This window comes from Cupressus sempervirens, chromosome 10 (assembly GCF_028749045.1).
Source record: "Cupressus sempervirens isolate cs-2001-9-10 chromosome 10, ASM2874904v1, whole genome shotgun sequence".
Taxonomy (NCBI): domain Eukaryota; kingdom Viridiplantae; phylum Streptophyta; class Pinopsida; order Cupressales; family Cupressaceae; genus Cupressus; species Cupressus sempervirens.
In genome coordinates this window covers 347,821,345-347,841,254 of record NC_143127.1, presented here as the reverse complement: position 1 = coordinate 347,841,254, position 19,910 = coordinate 347,821,345, and the positions used below count along the sequence as shown (strand labels likewise).

General features: G+C 30.7%; 1 pseudogene; it reads left to right on the top strand.

The window, feature by feature from the left end:
- LOC149534017 (rhamnogalacturonate lyase B-like) overlaps positions 1–19,910 on the top strand; it is an 88,909-nt pseudogene that overhangs the window by 36,780 nt on the left and 32,219 nt on the right.

Below are 19,910 nucleotides of genomic sequence, written 5' to 3'. Positions count from 1 at the left end.
GGAGTGATCGAATAAATTCAATCAGGATAAAAAGTTATGAATGACTGAGTTCAAGTCTATCCAAGGGGCAATGACAAGGTTGTTTGTGATGAATTAAGAATTTTCTCTTAAAATAATTGTTCTTTAAATTTAACCATAAAAGGGTTTGTTCATACGCATCTAAAAATATAATTGATAGAAAGATTACATCTAATCATTCTAATTTTCACCATAAAATTTCTATTTTAATTCCAAATCTTGTCTTTCTAATTTAATATAAATTCTAACCCAAACCCGATTCATATCTAATTATTTCTCCTTAATTGGATCTAGAGTTTTTCTATTGTTTTCTTCTCAACCAAATAAAATATCTAGATTGTAATTCATATCATAGATTCAATCATAAAGAAGATTCAGATACATATAACAGACACGATGAAGATAGGAAGAGAAAGAGTGCAAAAAGAATATGCAAATATCACGAGTGCATCTGGACACTGATGTTAATCCACCATGCCTCAAAAGTCCATAAAAAATCTCTTCTTTCACCATCATTCACAATTCCTCCAAGATCCAAGCCAACCAAAATTCTCATGTGACTAGAAGTGCTTGAAGAAGTATAGAAGCATGTAGAAACATATGAGCATGTAGAAGCATATGAGCTTCTCAAATGCATGTAAGCTTTGAAGCTTCCATTTAAGCTTGAAGCTTGTTGCTTCCATTAAGCTTGTCCAAACACACTAGGAGAGCCTCTATTTAAAGGCCTCTAAGATGCATCTAGAGTGTCTCTAGAAACAACTAGAAGATAAGCATGACAACCAAGCATGGGCCTTCTCCAACCTTCTAGATGAGTCTTAAGGTTGTAGACACCATGTGCTCAAATAAAATGCTAACTCTCAAGTGTAGACAACTTTTGCATTCTTAGAGTCCAAACCCCTATGTTGTCTACATGACAACTCTCGAGAATTTGCAAACTCTTATGTGAGCAAATATAAAAATAATGCACAATAATTAATTTAATACTTACTTTACTCTTTCCAATTTTATTTATTTATTTATTAAATCTCATGCACTAACTTTAATAATTCCACTTTTTAAGTCTTAATATGTTTATATTTTAATCACATGAGATTTAGAATCTTTTAATAATTTTAAATATATTTTTTACTTTTAAATTTCAGTTTCCAAAACTTAATTGCTAAAATATTTATTAGCTTTAATAATAATATTATTTAGTCATTTATTTAAAAATGAACTCCAAATATATTATTATTAAAATGAATATTGTCACATTCCAAATTTAATATTATAACTTTTATTTTTAAATTTAATTATTTTATTTAATTAATTTCTTAATTAATTAAATAAAATAAATATTAAATACCATATTAATTTTTTATTTAATTAAACCATTAATTAAATCTTTTAATTAGGCTTAATTAATAGAAAATACTCCAAAGACTCACAAGGTAAAAATATGAAAACCCATCATAGCCAAAATACATATAAAATCAAGCCAAGGGTTAATATCATGAATTACGTCATCCGACGTATTCGGAGGCTACTCAACTCATATACTTGTCCTAATTTTCAATTAGAACAAATGGCTTAAAGGGTTGGAATTTGGATTTGAGAATTATCTCCCCTCTCTTATCATTGAGATGATGTGATAGGGTACACTCATCCTAGCAATTCAGGAAAGTCGATATCTGATACCTACAATTTGTATAAAAACTATGCATGTACAAGCACAATATATACTAACTAAATAGGCAATGGCAGGAAGTGGTGCATCGTGTGGATCCTAACTAGCAGGTGACTACGATTCCCTTCTTTAACCACATCAGACACGCCATACATAATAGCAAACATGCACACCATACACATGCAAGTATGGGGTAAGTATCCATAACAAAATACATATGATAATAAATCATCTTACTAATTATCATTAATAACTGCAAACACTAAAAATAATCATCATGCATACATGAAATGTAAAATCTAAGTGATCTCATCACATAATAAACTGAATCTATAGAACAATATCTAATAGTCTCAAAACAATGTTGCTAACCATCAACATGAAACTAGCTCCAAAAGAGCTTGACAATGACAGCAAAAATGCGACCTAGGGGCAGGCACTAAATCCACCCCCCCTGGGATTAGGCTTACTCCTGAAAGCCTACAAGAATGAAAAAAAACTAAGATACTCACTATGCGGATCTCATTGAACTCTTTCCCTCCTATAGGGAAATATGATTCCACTAAGAACACTACAACACACATAGAGCAATATGATTCTGGTTTAACAATAAACCAAAAACCATATTGATCCAACATTTACTTTTTTAACAACTACTAAATAGATCCCCTAATACATTCTAAACAAGAGCAACTTAATGCTCACAAAGACAATAAAAAACATACTACCTCAAATCATAGATGAAAGATACATGTTTTGCAACTAAAAGGAGTTTCAATTTTTCAGTTTTGCCCATGTTTTGGGTTTGAATAGAATTTTTGGTTAAGAAAGCTAAGTGTTGAAGTATGAAAAATATACAACAATTTTAAGTTCTATTTCAATTCACCTAGTTTCAAGTTTTCAGTTTGAAAGAGATATACATTATAGTTCAAAGTTTTTTTTTTTGTTCAACTAGTTCACAACTAGTGTCATTCCAATATACCCAGAGCTCCCAATGTTGAAAATCGGGCTCTGATACCAAATGTAATGTCCCGCCAAGAGATCCAAAGAATTTCACTAAGTTTGTCAAACAAATTTTTTTTTAAAACATGAAAGTAAAACCATTCATAACATCTGCGGAAGCAATAGTAACAATTCAAATGAAAGTAAACATAACATACATAACAGTTACATTTTTTAAAGATCCCTTAATGTTGAATTACATCTAAACTAACTATTCATCTAACATCACATTCTTATATAATAATAATGATACATCCAACATTCTTAAACCATATTCAAGTGTCCTTTTTGTAACTACATTTTAGTTTAGCTCAATCATCCACTGTACATGTTATAAGGTATGGAAGGCTTAAAAGAATAAACATCTGTGTAAATAAAGTACATCAACATCCAATATTAATCCATGATGCAATTAAAGTAAATGAAACCACATGCCATACATGATACATCATCACAAAAGATATAAACATCTATCATAAAAGATAATCATATATCACAAACATAAATAACTAAGTGCACGGTTCCTCCCAACCGTAAATAGCATCATTAGAACATCATGGATCCTAGCCATCCCTCTGTGCGTAACATTTCAAATCACCAAAGAGATCATCGGTATTACATAGTAGAAATGTCACTCCTAATAAATACAACATCATATGTAAAGAGTAATCTAACATGCAAATAAAAGCATAAGATAACAACATCTAACATATGCCAATCATCAATGAAAAAGTATACATATCTACCATCATGAAGGACGCATCAGCCACGATGTCTCAATGAATCTCAAAATGATAAGAGTGAAAAATATACTACCACCCGACCACGTGGTACCTAAGTGGTCCACTCCCACCGTGCTAAGGAGATAATCTCAAGTCCCAAACAGGCTATCAAAATCACATAGCACAAATCTCTATAAGTCCAAAAATCCTAAAAGTATACTAACTCAAAGATTTCAATCACAAAATCGACATCTAATCCTAGAGGCACAACAATAAGTACACCACAAAAGGTACAAAAAATCTATAGAGGAGACTCAGGCTACATACTAAGGAGTGTCATCACATGGCTACTTGAGTTACCCTAGACTGGTCTCTCATTAGACCCTAGACCCTCAAGCGTTGAGTTACCCTAGACTGGTTACTGTGAACCTCGAACCCTCAACGTGGCACATGTGGAAACCAAGAAGCCCTCTCAAGAAGACGAGGCACTTCTCCCATACTTAGTCTATACAAGCACTCAAGGCATGAGTGGTTTAAATATCTCTAACTTATCTTTTTAGTGTGTTTTCCTCCCATAAATTTTAATTACTAGATTATCACTTATTACATAACTTGCATTAGGTTACCTTGGTACTGACCACTTTGGGCCCCGGACCCCTATGCAAGCCACTCTCATAGTCATGTACCTAGACAACCTCTCTTAGGCACATAAATCTACAGTTGTGTACCATACCACAACACTCATAAAAATCAAACTCAGTTCCTTAACAGGCAACCTGATAGTAAGATGGTTCTCCCATCCAAGAACACTTAAAAGCTCTACAAAATAAACCTCATAAATATAATCTCCAATATGAATCACAATATCCATTGATTCTTAACAAGCAACCAAAAATATCTCAAAATAATACTGATCAAAGACTCCAAAATAGTTGAGTCAAAACATATAACAATATGACATCATAAATCAACATTTCAGTCCCATCATGGCGACTGGAAAATAATCCAAGGATAACTGATCGATGACTCAAAAATGATTAAGTCAAGTGTCTCAAATACAAATAACTCAGCTTCACTCAAGAAGATTGATAAGCAATAACAATCAATAATACAATCATCTCATAGAGCATACCATCACATAGTCATGGTTGAGTTTATAAAGATCAAAATTAATACATCATCATAACATCACAATCATAACCCCTGAGCCTTTGGTAGACGTCATATAACTGGTCAACACTAGTCAACCCAAAACCCAAAACAAAAAACATAGAGAATACACAATGCAAACAAATGTTCTGATTTTGCTAAAATCTCATAGTTGAATCAAGTGTAGGGGTTTCAATTTCTATTATCAAGTATACTTCAAGTGTCTTAAGTTTCATCATTTGACTTACAAGTCAACCCAATTGTTCCCCGATAGCATTATCCTTCCATTATTAAGAATTACATTCTAAGAATAACTTAAGGATAAATATTCACTAAACCGATCATCATTGACCTTTAATTAAATTGTCATCTATATTTAACCATGATCCATATTCTAATTGATTAACTTTTCAACTTTTCTAAGATCATTATTCGTTATATTATAAGATGACCAATTATCATTCTTCGAATAAGAGATTATAACTTCATTAGAATGATCAATTAATATCGATTCACAATCCTTGACCTTTTATCATTCTAATAATTCTCAATTATATATTACTAAGTCTTCACCATTAAAATATCTAAAGTCGTTATTCAAGTCATAAGAATAAGACCTATCAACTTGATATCAATATTTCTACAATCTCATTAAAAGAATTATATCAATTAAATCTCTATTACATAACTTAATTATTAATGAAATCCAATTAGCTCTAGTTAATTGATTTAATTAATAATTTCACAACCAAACCATCAACCCAATGAGTATTAGTTGACTAACAATAGTTTGTATGTCAAAGTCAACTTCAATCCAATACACAAATATTAATATTTTAATAATAATAATATTAACAAGTTATTTTGAAAATCTTATCCATAATGACTACATTCATCTTTCTTAACGATTTCGTATTAATGATAATCATTTCAAATTAAAACTCTATCACATAATATAATTATATTGACAACTCAATGAACATTAATTGATTAAAATTAATTATAATCTAAATCCAAAAATTATTATCTTTTACAAACTTCAATTAATAAATAATCTCCACTAGATTACTCTAATCGAATTAATTGATAACTATTTAAACCATTTATATTATTATTTATTAATAATTTGTTAGACCCAACAAACATTAATAAATAATAAACTCATCAAAACTATAAATAATCGATCTAGAAAACCTTTACATAAACTTCATTAGCTAACTCTTAATACCATTAAGGTATATCAATAATACATAATGTATTAATCATAACAATAATTTAAATTGTAACTATGTTATAACAAGGTCAAAATGTAACAATGACCCATTGTAACATTAAAATTTAAGTTTTAAAATTATCTCGTGATATTAAATTACCATCTCTAAATTAATTAATATATATTAAATAGTATTTAATATACATTATAAAAAGTCCACTATATAAACTATATTAAAATATCTTTTCTTTTAATTTTCTCTCATTTAAAAAATTCATTTACTTAGATTGACTAATAATTAATTACACTTCTTCTACTATTAACTAATCTTAATTAAATTTAATTTAATTAGATTAGATAATAAACCATATAAAACTAATGCATATTAATAAGATTCTACTAAGGGAAGATTGCAATAATATCTTTAATTCATTCCATGCTTTGATATATTATTTTTGTGAAGTTTAAGCATAAAGAACTCTTGGTTATGGAAAATTGAGAAATATCTGTCTTTGAATAAAACAGTCTCAATACGACGGCCATATCTCCATAATGAACCATTGGATCGGGCTAAAATTAAAATATGTTGGAGAGGGCTAAGTTGCGCCACTTCTGACTGGAGCGATCGAATAAATTCAATCAAGATAAAAAGTTATGAATGACTGAGTTCGGGTCTATCCAAGGGGCAGTGACAGGGCAGTTTGTGATGAATTAAGAATTTCCTCTTAAAATAATTGTTCTCTAAATTTAACCATAAAAGGGTTTGTTCATACGCATCTAAAAATATAATTGATAGAAAGATTACATCTAATCATTCTAATTTTCACCATAAAATTTCTATTTTAATTCCAAATCTTGTCTTTCCAATTTAACATAAATTCGAACCCAAACCCGATTCATATCTAATTATTTCTCCTTAATTGGATTTAGAGTTTTTCTATTGTTTTCTTCTCAACCAAATAAAATATCTAGATTCCAATTCATATCATAGATTCAATCATAAAGAAGATTCAGACACATATAACAGACATGATGAAGATAGGAAGAGAAAGAGTGCAAAGAGAATATGTGAATATCACAAGTGCACCTGGATAGTGATGCTAATCCACCATGCCTCAAAAGTCCATAGAAAATCTCTTCTTTCACCATCATTCACAAATCCTCCAAGATCCAAGCCAACCAAAATTTCCATGTGACTAGAAGTGCTTGAAGAAGTATAGAAGCATGTAGAAACATATGAGCATGTAGAAGCATATGAGCTTCTCAAATGCATGTAAGCTTTGAAGCTTCCATTTAAGCTTGAAGCTTGTAACTTGTAGCTTGTTGCTTCCATTAAGCTTGTCCAAACACACTAGAAGAGCCTCTATTTAAAACTCTCTAAGATGTATCTAGAGTGTCTCTAGAAACAACTAGAAGATAAGCATGACAACCAAGCATGGGCCTTCTCCAACCTTATAGATGAGTCTTAAGGTTGTAGACACCATGTGCTCAAATAAAATGCTAACTCCTAAGTGTAGACAACTTGTGCATTCTTAGAGTGCAAACCCCTATGTTGTCTACATGACAACTCTCGAAAATTTGCAAACTCCTATGTGAGCAAATATAAAAATAATGCACAATAATTAATTTAATATTTACTTTACTCTTTCCAATTTTATTTATTTATTTATTAAATCTCATGCACTAACTTTAATAATTCCACTTTTTAAGTCTTAATATGTTTATATTTTAATCACATTAGATTTAGAATCTTTTAATAATTTTAAATATATTTTTCACTTTTAAATTTCATTTTCCAAAACTTAATTGCTAAAATATTTATTAGCTTTAATAATAATATTATTTAGTCATTTATTTAAAAATGAACTCCAAATATATTATTATTAAAATGAATATTGTCACATTCCAAATTTAATATTATAACGTTTATTTTCAAATTTAATTATTTTATTTAATTAATTTCTTAATTAATTAAATAAAATAAATATTAAATACCATATTAATTTTTCATTTAATTAAACCATTAATTAAATCTTTTAATTAGGCTTAATTAATAGAAAATACTCCAAAGACTCACAAGGTAAAAATATGAAAACCCATCATAGCCAAAATACATATAAAATCAAGCCAAGGGTTAATATCATGAATTACGTCATCCGACGCATTCGAAGGCTACTCAACTCATATACTTGTCCTAATTTCCAATTAGAACAAATGGCTTAAAGGGTTGGGATTTGGACTTGAGAATTATCTCCCCTCTCTTATCATTGAGATGATGTGATAGGGTACGCTCATCCTAGCAATTCAGGGAAGTCGATACTCGGTACCTGCAATTTGCATAAAAACTATACATGTACAAGCACAATATATACTAACTAAATAGGCAATGGAAAGAAGTGGTGCATTGTGTAGATCCCGAGTAGCAAGTTACTACGACTCCCTTCCTTAACCACATCAGACACACCATACATAATAGCAAACACACACACCATACACATGCAAGTATGGGGTAAGTATCCATAAGAAAACACATATGATAATAAATCATCTTACTAATCATCATTAATAACTGTAAACACTGAAAATAATCATCATGCATACATGAAATGTAAAATCTAAGTGATCTCATCACATAATAAACTGAATCCATAGCACAATATCTAATAGTCTCAAAACAATGTTGCTAACCATCAACATGAAACTAGCTCCGAAAGAGCTTGACAATGACAGCAAAAATGCGACCTAGGGGCAGGCACTACAATTACTTGGCAGATGTTATATAGTGCTCATTATATGGGGAACAATTTTTGTGAATTTCATAATGGAGAATCTTGGCGTAAGGTTTTTGGACCATTTAAAGTGCACTTAAATGCAGATCCACAGCAAAATAACCCATCTACACTTTGGAATGAAGCCAAACAAAAGGTACATGATTTGAATTTAACAAATAATAAACTATATTTTCATTACCATTATTGATTTCATGATTAGTTAGTTCATAGATCATAGTTTTAAAATAATATAGTGATATTTTTACTTGCTTGTATTGCGTACATTTGTAGAGGCTTAGTGAACAAATGATGTGGCCATACTCTTTTCCCGATTCTCCTATGTATATAAAGAAAGACCAACGATGCTCTGTCTCCAAAAGATTGCTAGTTCAAGATAAGTAAGTGCTCATTTATTTTATGTTTATAACCCAAAAAAAATTGCATTTGAATTCAAAGTATCTATGAGAATTAGTTTATGTTCTATTTCACCTAAAATAGACAATTAGGGTGAAATTCTACATAGCTATAAGTTTGGAGTTCTTTATATAGGAAGTGCACTAGATTAAATGTTAATGATCCATTACATTCAAAAAATTCAAAAACATAAAATTTTGATTATCATTTTTTTAATTGGTCACTTCATCAAGATTCCAAACATCTTTTCTATATGTCTACTACTGAAAAAATATATAGAGAAATATTAGTCCATGTTGAAGGTTTCATGGTGTTTGGTTTCAATATTATAATATTTAAATTTTTGGCCTATATAAAGAAAGACCAACATCAGGAAGATTGTTAGTCCAAGATAAGTAAGTGCTCATTTATTTTATTGTTATGAGAAAAAAAATTAATTATAATCTTATAGGAAAAAAAAAAATTCACATTTGAATTTAAAGTATCTATGAAAATTAATTTATGTTCTATTTCACCTAAAAAGGACAATTCAGGAGAAATTCCACATAGCTACATGTTTGGAGTTTTTTATATGGGAAGTGTGCTATGTGAAATGTGTGTGATCCATTAAATTGAAAAAAAACTCAAAAACATAAAATTTTCATTATCACTTTTTTTATTGGACACTTCTTCAAGATGCCAAACATATTTTCTATATGTCTACTACAAAACAAGAATATAGAGAAATATAGTCCATGTTGTAGAATTTATAGTGTTTGGTTTGAATATTGTTAAAAAAAAAAAAATGAAATATTTGAAATAATCCACTTGGTTAGATAATTCATCATGTTATATTTTCCGTTTTTAATATTTGATCATTTTTCTTGTGCACTCCTTTGTTAAAATCATACAATTCCAAAAGAGGTTGTGCTCAATAATTTCCTACCTTGCATGAGCACCAAAAAGAAGGAAAATAATTAATGGAGAAACCTTTAACATAGGAGAAGAGCTCAATCTTACCCACCACAAGAGGTCTCTAAGAATCCAACACCCAATTGTGAAGGTTTGAAAGAGAAGGCTGACTGTCATTGAATTTGAACACCAAAACCCTATGTTAATAGAAGTCATCATTTTCCACCACATCCTATCCAAAGCCACCATCAAGAAGGATTTAACACAAGTGATTGGAAAAAAATTCTCTTTCAAAGGCCAAGAAACTATCACATTAACACTTGTATCTTTATTAAAGCACCTCTGACTATGACGATTTACCATGTCATTGACAATGGTATCAATTGTAGGAGGAAAACAAATATTAGGTCCAAGCATCACAATATGGTAAGTGCTAATAGGATACACACCAACAAAATTGGCATTAAACCTAGAAGTAAACATTGATATGGAAAATACAAAATAGATATATGAAGTCTCCTTGTACAACTCTCTAACTTGCAACAAATGCTTCTAAAATAAATTGCATGCTTGCAACTATCTACATAGATCCTTGAAACAATGTCAAAAATAAGTATTTGGAATGTGACGGCACACCAAAATAAAATATAATTAATTCATCACTTTATATAGGTTGATCATTTATTTTATTTCTTGATGATTTAATTTTCATATAGTGAACAAAGCATTTAAGTTTTGATCTTCTATGCCAAAATCTATATTAATTTTTATGTCGTGTACCAAAAATTATATTTCCCAAAATATACTAAAATTTTAACAAACAAAATCCTTTCACAAAGTTAAATGTATTGATGAGACTTTTTTGAATTATAAATTTAAAATATTAATTTTTTAGGAAATATATATGCAAGAAGAGCACTAGTAGAAAAGTGTGTTTTAATAGTTGTGCACTTATTTGTAAATTTAAAATTGAAGAGAAAATTATATATGAACTAACTGTCACCCATTTATTGAAAAACAAAAGTTGACATTTATGGTTAATATAAAAAAGGATTTTCTTTCAAATAAGAAGAGTTATGACTAGTTGAGAATGTGTAAGGGTTGCACATTTAGCGTATTGTTTAATAATAGTATGCCCTCCATAGTTTCGATTTTAGATTTACCCCTTTCATTTATTTGTAATGTATTTCTACTTTCATGATTGGTACTTACAAATATTAACTCAAAATGTCAATCATCCATTAATTGCTTGCAGATTTATTTCTCCAAAAGCATTTCCTTGTAAGTTTTCATATTTAGGCTTGGCTACTCCTGGAGAGAAGGGATCGTGGCAAACATAAAGTAAGGTAATTTATTTGGCACAATATGAGTTATCATTTCTAAGAAAAATACAAACTTTATAAAGAAAGAAAAGATACCTAAGTCGTTAAATGTTTTAATATTTATTTCATGGAATTGTTGTATAAAGGTGCTGAATTTTTTTTGAATTATATCTAATAAATCTTGCATTATAGGGTTATCAATTTTGGACAAACACACATGAAGATGGAAAGTTTCAAATAATTGATATTCTTCCTGGCAAATATAGTTTATACGGATGGGTACAAAACATAGTTGGTGACTACCAACACAAGAATCTCATTCAGCTCTCACCAGGTTCTCATATTATTACTTGTGCATTTAATTTCAATTTCCTTTTCAAAGTATCATAAAAAATTATATATATTATATATATTTGTTGTTCCAAGAATCATTGAATTGTTTTATTTTTATTTTTAAGATAATCTAGAGGGGCCTATATTGGTCTCCCATCCTTAACAATGCATTATATGCAATCAAAAGCTAACATTTTAGAGTTCATATAAAATCTACCCAAGAAAAGGCTAGATATAGCCATAAACTAGCCTATGGAAGTTAGAAACATAGTAAACATATGTTCACCACCCAAAAAGAAACTATAAAGATAAGGAAAAGTATTGACTTGCACATTGATCTCAAGTTTCTATATTCGCTAATGCTCCACCCTTAAATGATGGCCAATTTTCATAAAAGACCTCTATAATTTACCTCTTTGACTACCTCCTATGTCCAAATTTGCATCCCTAGATATTACTCTTGTTATTTGATTCCTTTAACATAAAGGAAAAAACACACACCATAACATAATATGCACTAGCATTATGTTGTATGCTCAAAACTTTGCAAGACATGAGTATTCATAAAACATTACACATCTCCAACCACACATGAGAGTGAAGGATATAGGCCCACTAATAGATCACCCACATTAGTCTAGTAAAACAAAATGTGAGCTTTCAATCCTAGATAAATATCATCAACCTCCTTCATCCCATTACCCGTTTGAATGAACAAGGAAACAAATTGTGCACCTTCCACATTATATGCAATATTGAGCTTTTCCTTTCTACAACTACTACTAGCATTTCTAATATAATCTCTCCAAAAAAAAATTGGGAGATATAAATTTAATAGCTAGAACTTAACATCTACATCCAATATACAAGATTTATGTTGCAATGTCCATGAATAGATAACTTGAGCTTATTATCATCTTTGATCCCCTTTCACCAAGCATGTGTGTTATGAGAAAGAAGATTAAAGATAAGATGGCCTTTGACTACCATATTTAGTAAGTTGTTGATCCTAATATGACAATAGTGCAAGCTTGGGTATTATCTGTACAACATTTTTTCCCCTTGGGTGTGGGTACAAGTTAAAATGCATGCGTACCTATGTGTGTGCATGATTTTACACACACAAGATTGAATTTTTCAGAATTTATCATGAATATAATTTTAATATCAAAAACAAAAATCATATAAATTTCACATGCAACACTCTACTAATATCTAAATTATCACTTTTAACATAGAAAGGAGTTCTCCATTACAGTATCTTCTTCACAAGTCATGCTCTTTATACTGATTTACACAAAGAAGTGCATTTTCTTATGTTGAGTGGTGCCAATATTGATGTTTTTAGGTGAAGTGTGTTTTTAGGACTAGTCCTTTGTAGTGTATATTTAAATTTTTATTGTATCATAATGTTGTAATGCCCCAAGCTATAGTCTAACGTATTAATTGAAATAAATGAAAATAATATATTGTCATGTTGCATCATGCACAATGTCTCAGTACAAATCCTAATGACAAAAGAAAAATATTGACAATCCACCAAGAATGGTAATGCAAGCAAAAGATTTCATAATGTGCTAAACAAGCCACCATAATGATCATGCAAAATTGTATTGTATCATAATGTTGTAATGCCCCAAGATTTAGTCTAAGATATTAATTGAAATAAATGAAAATAATATATTTTCATGTTGCATCATGCACAATGTCTCATTGCAAATCCTAATGATGAAAGACAAATATCAATAATCCACCAAGAATGGTAGCACAAGCAAAAGATTTCACAATGTGTTAAACGAGCCACCATAATGATCATGCAAAATTTTATTGTATCATAATGTTGTACTGACCCAAGCTTTAGTCTAAGATATTAATTGAAATAAATGAAAATATAATATTGTCATGTTGCATCATGTACAATGTCTCATTGCAAATCCTAATGACAAAAGACAAATATCAACAATCCACCAAGAATGATAGTGCAAGCAAAAGATTTTACAATGTGTTAAACAAGCCACCATAATGATCATCCAAAAAAATGGAGCTACCTCCATACCAATAATTGGATGTTTACCCCCAACCTCATTCTCTTGTGAAAATAATGAGTAGGGTGAGAGTGACCCCCACTTCATACCATCCAAGATGACACAAATGATCTATCATATTAAGACAATAGTTCATGATCAAAAATACATTGAACTTGCACCATAACCCTATAATTATAACACAATCTATAAATTTTCTAAAACTAACTACTTAGGAAATTGATGCATTTTTTCTAAAGTTTTTTCTTCACAAAAATCAACCTTATGATAGGCTACAAAGCCAAAAAAATAATATAACAAGCTCCATGAAACAAAGAAAAAACTTACTAACATGAAATGCATCACCAACATTACCCATGAACAAAACCAACTACTAGGAGGTGGATTGACATGCATGTCAAAGGACCACCCACCAAGAGATTTAGACAAATAGAAGAGACCCCAAGACATCAAAAAATTTGTAAAGTATTAGAGACCCTAATACGAGGAATGGCTCTAATTCACAAAAGAGTGTCCAACACCCCAAAGAAATGCAAAACAATTACCAAATTGTAGGTAGAACAAGTAGAGTGTTCACAAAAAATTATTGGAACTCTAGCACCACAAATATATGAACATCTACATATGGATAAAAACATGTGACAAGGATGATAAGAAGTTAGGATACAATCACTATATAAGATCAATTTTTAATCTTGATATACAATTAAATTAGTTAAATTAAACATATCTTATAATTCATACACTTGAGCTTCCATGTTTATTCTACAAGAATGTTAAACTAGGTTCTCTAAATATTTATCTACCACAAAATAATTGAAAAAAATGTTATAATTTTTTGCACACTTGATAAACTACCATCAAGCCATACTAAAATCAAAGATGGAATACCTACTTATGGGAAGATTTCAAAACAACTCATGCAAATTACAAACAATTTGTTACATCTCTACAATCATAGAATCCAACATCCCTAGTTATAAATGTTCTATAAATTGGATGAAGTAAAATGTTACAACAATAGAAATGGAGTCCTTGTATTAGCACAATCCTATGCTACTCCAAAGGACCTAAAACTCCCCAATAGTGGTGTAATGTCACCCAACCATTTGAAACCCTTAGGCCAATCCTCTTTTCTCAAAGACAAACAATTGGGTACCAATGCACTCACACAAAATAAGGGTAGTGTGTAAGCACACATGCCAAATAGAAAATAAACATGTATGTATGATGTAGAAATATCTATTGACACATTGAAGTGGTCTCAACACATCTTAGATTCACAATTTGATAAACTTTAAGACAAGGGTTGTCAACATAAACCTAGAAGCCCCATTAAAATATCATGACAACTATTTAGAATGTTCAGCATTCTTATCTACAATGAGGTCAGTTGACAATATTCATCTACTTCAAGTAGTTGTGACATGTCCTTCACAACCACATCCAATTTGTCATAAGGAAATCATGTTTTGATGTATTTATCTTGCTTACTCATGTCAATTTTTTATCCTCATTCAATTTGTATTTTCTCTTGATTAAACTCTCATCTCTATCCATGAACCCCTTTTGAACCCAAAAATATTGTGGGAGGCCACTCCTTTACTATTTATCCCTATTTCAATTTGTCCAAACGTAACAAAAGAATAATAAAGTCATGACATAAAAAATGAAATAGAAGGTTGTCACACTTGGCCCTCTGATTCAAAATCACAATCAAACAAGGAGAATTTACTTCTCACAAAATAAAAATACTAACCTGAAAATTTGAATGAACAAAAAATTAATGCAAAAATTCATGACAATTTGGCCCAATCACTCATAATCATAATCAAACAAGGAGACTAAATATCTCATGAAATAAAATACAATCTTATAAGTTGGTAGAAATAATTTTCATGTTTGACTTTGGTGTTGGCACAAAATAAGATCTTAAACTATTTTCATGTTTGTAGGTTCTTCAATTGATCTTGGTGATTTGATATATGAACCACCAAGATATGGGCCAACAATATGGGAAATTGGCATTCCTGATAGGACTGCTGAAGAATTCTACATTCCAGATCCAATGCCAAAATATAGCAACAATTTGTTTTCACATAATGAAAGGTGAAGTTATCTTTATTCATTCACTCTCTTTACTCGTTCATTTGAGGAGCTCGTGTGACATCATAACATATTATTTATTATTATTTTAATATTGCATGCACTTGCTTCTACTTGTATGTGGATTATTTTTTAATATGGTACTTAGAATGGTTTGTTCTATATATACATAGTCAAAGGTAATCTTCACTGTTTGATTTGACTATCCTACATGTTATTATCACTGTAAGAGGGATACCAAGTCTTTTACTTTTAGTTAAATTTCATAATATTCATTGCACTTCTTTTCATTTGCATGGGAGAGTATTTTTAAGATTACAGTCTACAATTCTAGGAGCATTATGACCTTCCTTATCTTCATAAATGTAAGGCCCTAATAGCTACATCATGTTTATCTATCCATAAATTACCTTGTAATAGATATTTAACATTTTACCTCATTTTTTTCTTTACACAATAAACAGAACTTTACACTATGAATAGTTTGCAAGATGGAAAACTTGTGAGCACAATACTTGGAATAAAGGACTTTCTTAGGCCTATTCACCACGATTCTTGACCTATTATGAGAATAAATAAATAGTTTGAGATAACTACATTGATTTTAGCCTACACAATTTTCCTTATAGCACATTAGAATAATAGAGGAAAACAAAAGTATTTATAATCAAAACATTGACCATCATATGGAAGAATTTCCACCAACTATACCATAGGAACATAAATCACTAATTTATCCTAATAAAAAGTGATTTGACATGCAGGCATATTTTTCTTTCCAATGAGAAGTGTTTTCCAAAGAACGAGGTGAAATGAGTTTTAATCTGATAAAAATTATCACAAAAACAAATTGTGACTAAAGATTAAATTTTGGTATTCCACAAATGTTCTACTTTTTTCCCTATTTTCTGGTCAAAGCATTTGGGATTTCTAGGTTTTTTGTGATTCCAATAATATGTGTTTCTACTTATTGTCCTAAAGCAATCTTTTCAAAAAATATTTTATATCTTGGTTTGCTAAATTATTTAAAAGACTTTGCTATTAGGAGCTATCCTATTATAGACTTGGTGACTTTAGTGAATCCTAGATTTGATCTATAAAGAGAATAAATTATCTAAAAATGACCAAATTAGGTTAATACAAGTCATAATGACAACCAATTAGAATAGAAAATTACTAGAAGAATCCTAGGAAATTAAAAAATTGAGATAGATAAGATAAGATAATGATATTAATGTCTGACAAAAGACCAACAAAGGGTGTAAGGGACTAGAAGATACAACAGGGCAAAAAAGAAACCCAATGGGAGCACCAAACAGTGTCTAAAAAAGGACGAGAAACAAAACAAAACAAATAAAGGAAACAAGAATGAACAGACGAGAGAAGGACTAGATATCCCTTCTCGATACAAAGAAATCCATCACTGGGGGATAAGATTCAGGGAGACAAGGAGCTTGAGCCTGAATCTGGGCAGCATTAGGAGTAGAATGTCATTGCTTGATGAATTTATGATGTGATCAAATAGATCTGGTGTGTCTCGATGCGAGTGTATCTTACAGTCGCTTCCTGACCCTAGAGGGCAACAAGTGGGGGAACAAGGCAGTGATGTGCTAATTTGAGAAGAAAAATGTGACTTTAATTACCAAAAGAACAAAATTATATCAATGTCCATGAATGAAAAATATTAGGTCAAAGGGTTATAAACAAAATAACTATTATAATATCAATGTACCAAGGAAAAAGTTATTGTAGACTTAAATCAAATACAAAATGGCAAAACAAAGCAAGGCATACAAGGAAATAAATAAGTGGGAATAAACCTAAAATTGTAAGCTTGAGACAACAAAAAATATAAATTGAAGTATGAGGAGCATGCAAAATTATAAGAGCAAAAACATTGGTAATAGGAAGTTGAGACCATAAGATGTATTTACTATAGAAAGCCTTATAGAATCTGGCAACATTAACAACCACTTTTGGAGTACTAATGCTAAATTTAACAATGATTGTTGGATAGAGTCTAGGGTTAAGTGGGTCAAGCTGAATTAATATTAGGAGGCAATAGTTTTCAATAAAAAGAATTCCCTATAAAACAAGGCCAAAGAACAATTGGTGGTAGAAAATAAACCAATAATGTCAGCATGCCCCTAAGATCTAAGTTGTAAATGAGGAAAGCTAGAGGGCATCCAACATCAAAAGGATATCAAGCCTTGATCATTTTATGAGAGTTGAGGCACTTACAAACCTTAGCAACACTAGAATAAGATGAGCAACATCTCACCAATTCGCACCTTATCTGATTGTATTGAGAGTATCCAAAAGGCATTAAATGCATAGAAATGAGTCTCGGACTTGACAAGGCTAAACCAGCTCAAGACTTAGCAAGGTTGAACCAACTTTAGACATGGTAAGGCTGAGCCAACTTGGGACTCATCAAAAAGTCAACAAGACTAGCTAAAACTTGGTTGGACTTGACCAAAAAAAAGTTTCTAGGAGTTTTACCTTAGATGAGTTTTATGCACCCTTAGGACTCAACCAAGGTCACTCAACTAAGAACATGTCAAGAGTCAGCAAGACTTGGCAAATCTAGGAATTATGCTTAAATGCATCTATAAGGGGTTAAAATAAAGAAGTAATAAGTTTTGTAGTTTATGGCCTTCATGAAGAAACATATGCCAAAGTGTGGTGACATTAAGAATAAAATGGGGCAAGCATCTCTAATCAAGGTTGTAGAAGCATTTTAGATCTACCAAAATCCCTATATAAACAATGGTACCCACACATATATAGCGGACATGACACTACAAAAATAAAATCCTCCCATTTTTCCACTCCTAGAAATAACAATGTGACACACTTTTAAATTTATAAAAAAATAGTGCTTAGTCTCGACTTATAATTGTTGTGAATACACATTCATCAGCTAAGGGGAATCCATAAACCATGAGAACAATGATGTTGAAGATGGATGGGTCCAACTATGTTCCCATTTACAACATGTCAAAAGTATTGGAAGCCAATTTGGGGATGAAAAAATTCAAAAGGAGGTCCAAGTGATCTAGATGTGTCAACAATAAATATATTCTATAATGGATTGATTTCTCACCTCTTTGTCAAGAAGAGATGAGGAGGGAAACCTCTAGATTGAAAGAGGATGAATTTTTTCCAAAGAAATGTCAATAGACTAGAAAAGAAAAGTGACCTTGAAAACCAAGAAAACCAATGCTTGGAGGGCCCAAGGAGAATCTCCATAGAGGAAGGAAATATCAAAGATGGATGAAGCATGATCACCTAAATATTTAAACCTGTATACAAACTAGGTGATTTTGAAGATACTCTTGAGGCAAATGAGTTGGGTGGAAATTTTTGTTTAGATGGTACATCAAGGGACCATCTATTGGTACTAAATCACATGTTAAAGCACAATGGTTTGAACCCTCCTAATCCAGGCCTAATCAGTAAACCCCAAGCAAGGACCCCAAAACTCTACACTATTTAGTACCATGGTTATTCAATGTATTATACAATCATTTCTTCAAAGATATATCTTGGAAATGTACAAAAAAACATGGACATTCTAGAATGGAGAATGGGGTGTACCATACAAAGACAAGACTAACAAATTGGCTACCTCAAAAGAAAAGAAATGATGGCTTGAATTCTCAAATGAGCATAAGTTGATGCAAGAGCATTTGGACCTTCCGTGCATTCCTACTAAAAGTTGTTGCTAATCAAGTTTGATGTTTATATGTTCTATTTGTCACAATTTCTTGGGGTCTCTTTATTAATGTTGCAAGAACTAGAATGGATATTATTATTTCAAACTTTATGTCTACCTGCTCTTAATGGGATAGTTTTGTAGGCATAGCCTATGAACTACATTGACCTTTGGAAACTATTATGATAACAACAACTATATTTTTGAGCATTTTAAAGAATGTTAGGAAATATTCTAACTGTCAACTATGAAGTTGGGGCAACTGTTATGATAGCAGCAACTATAGTATTGAGAATTTTAAAAAAATTTAGGCAATATTATAATGTCGACTATGAAGCTGGGGAGATAATAATATTGGTAAATAGTGATATTATCAATTATGGTGTTGAAAGAGAAACAAGGGTTGATAGAAAAATAAATTGAGGATGATGTTATTTTGGTGACCTTGTATGCTGGTTAAGTGCCAATAAACGTAGTTGTAACTAGATTTGTGGGTCACAACTTGTATTTAGAACTTGAGTTTTGAATACTTTTATGTTA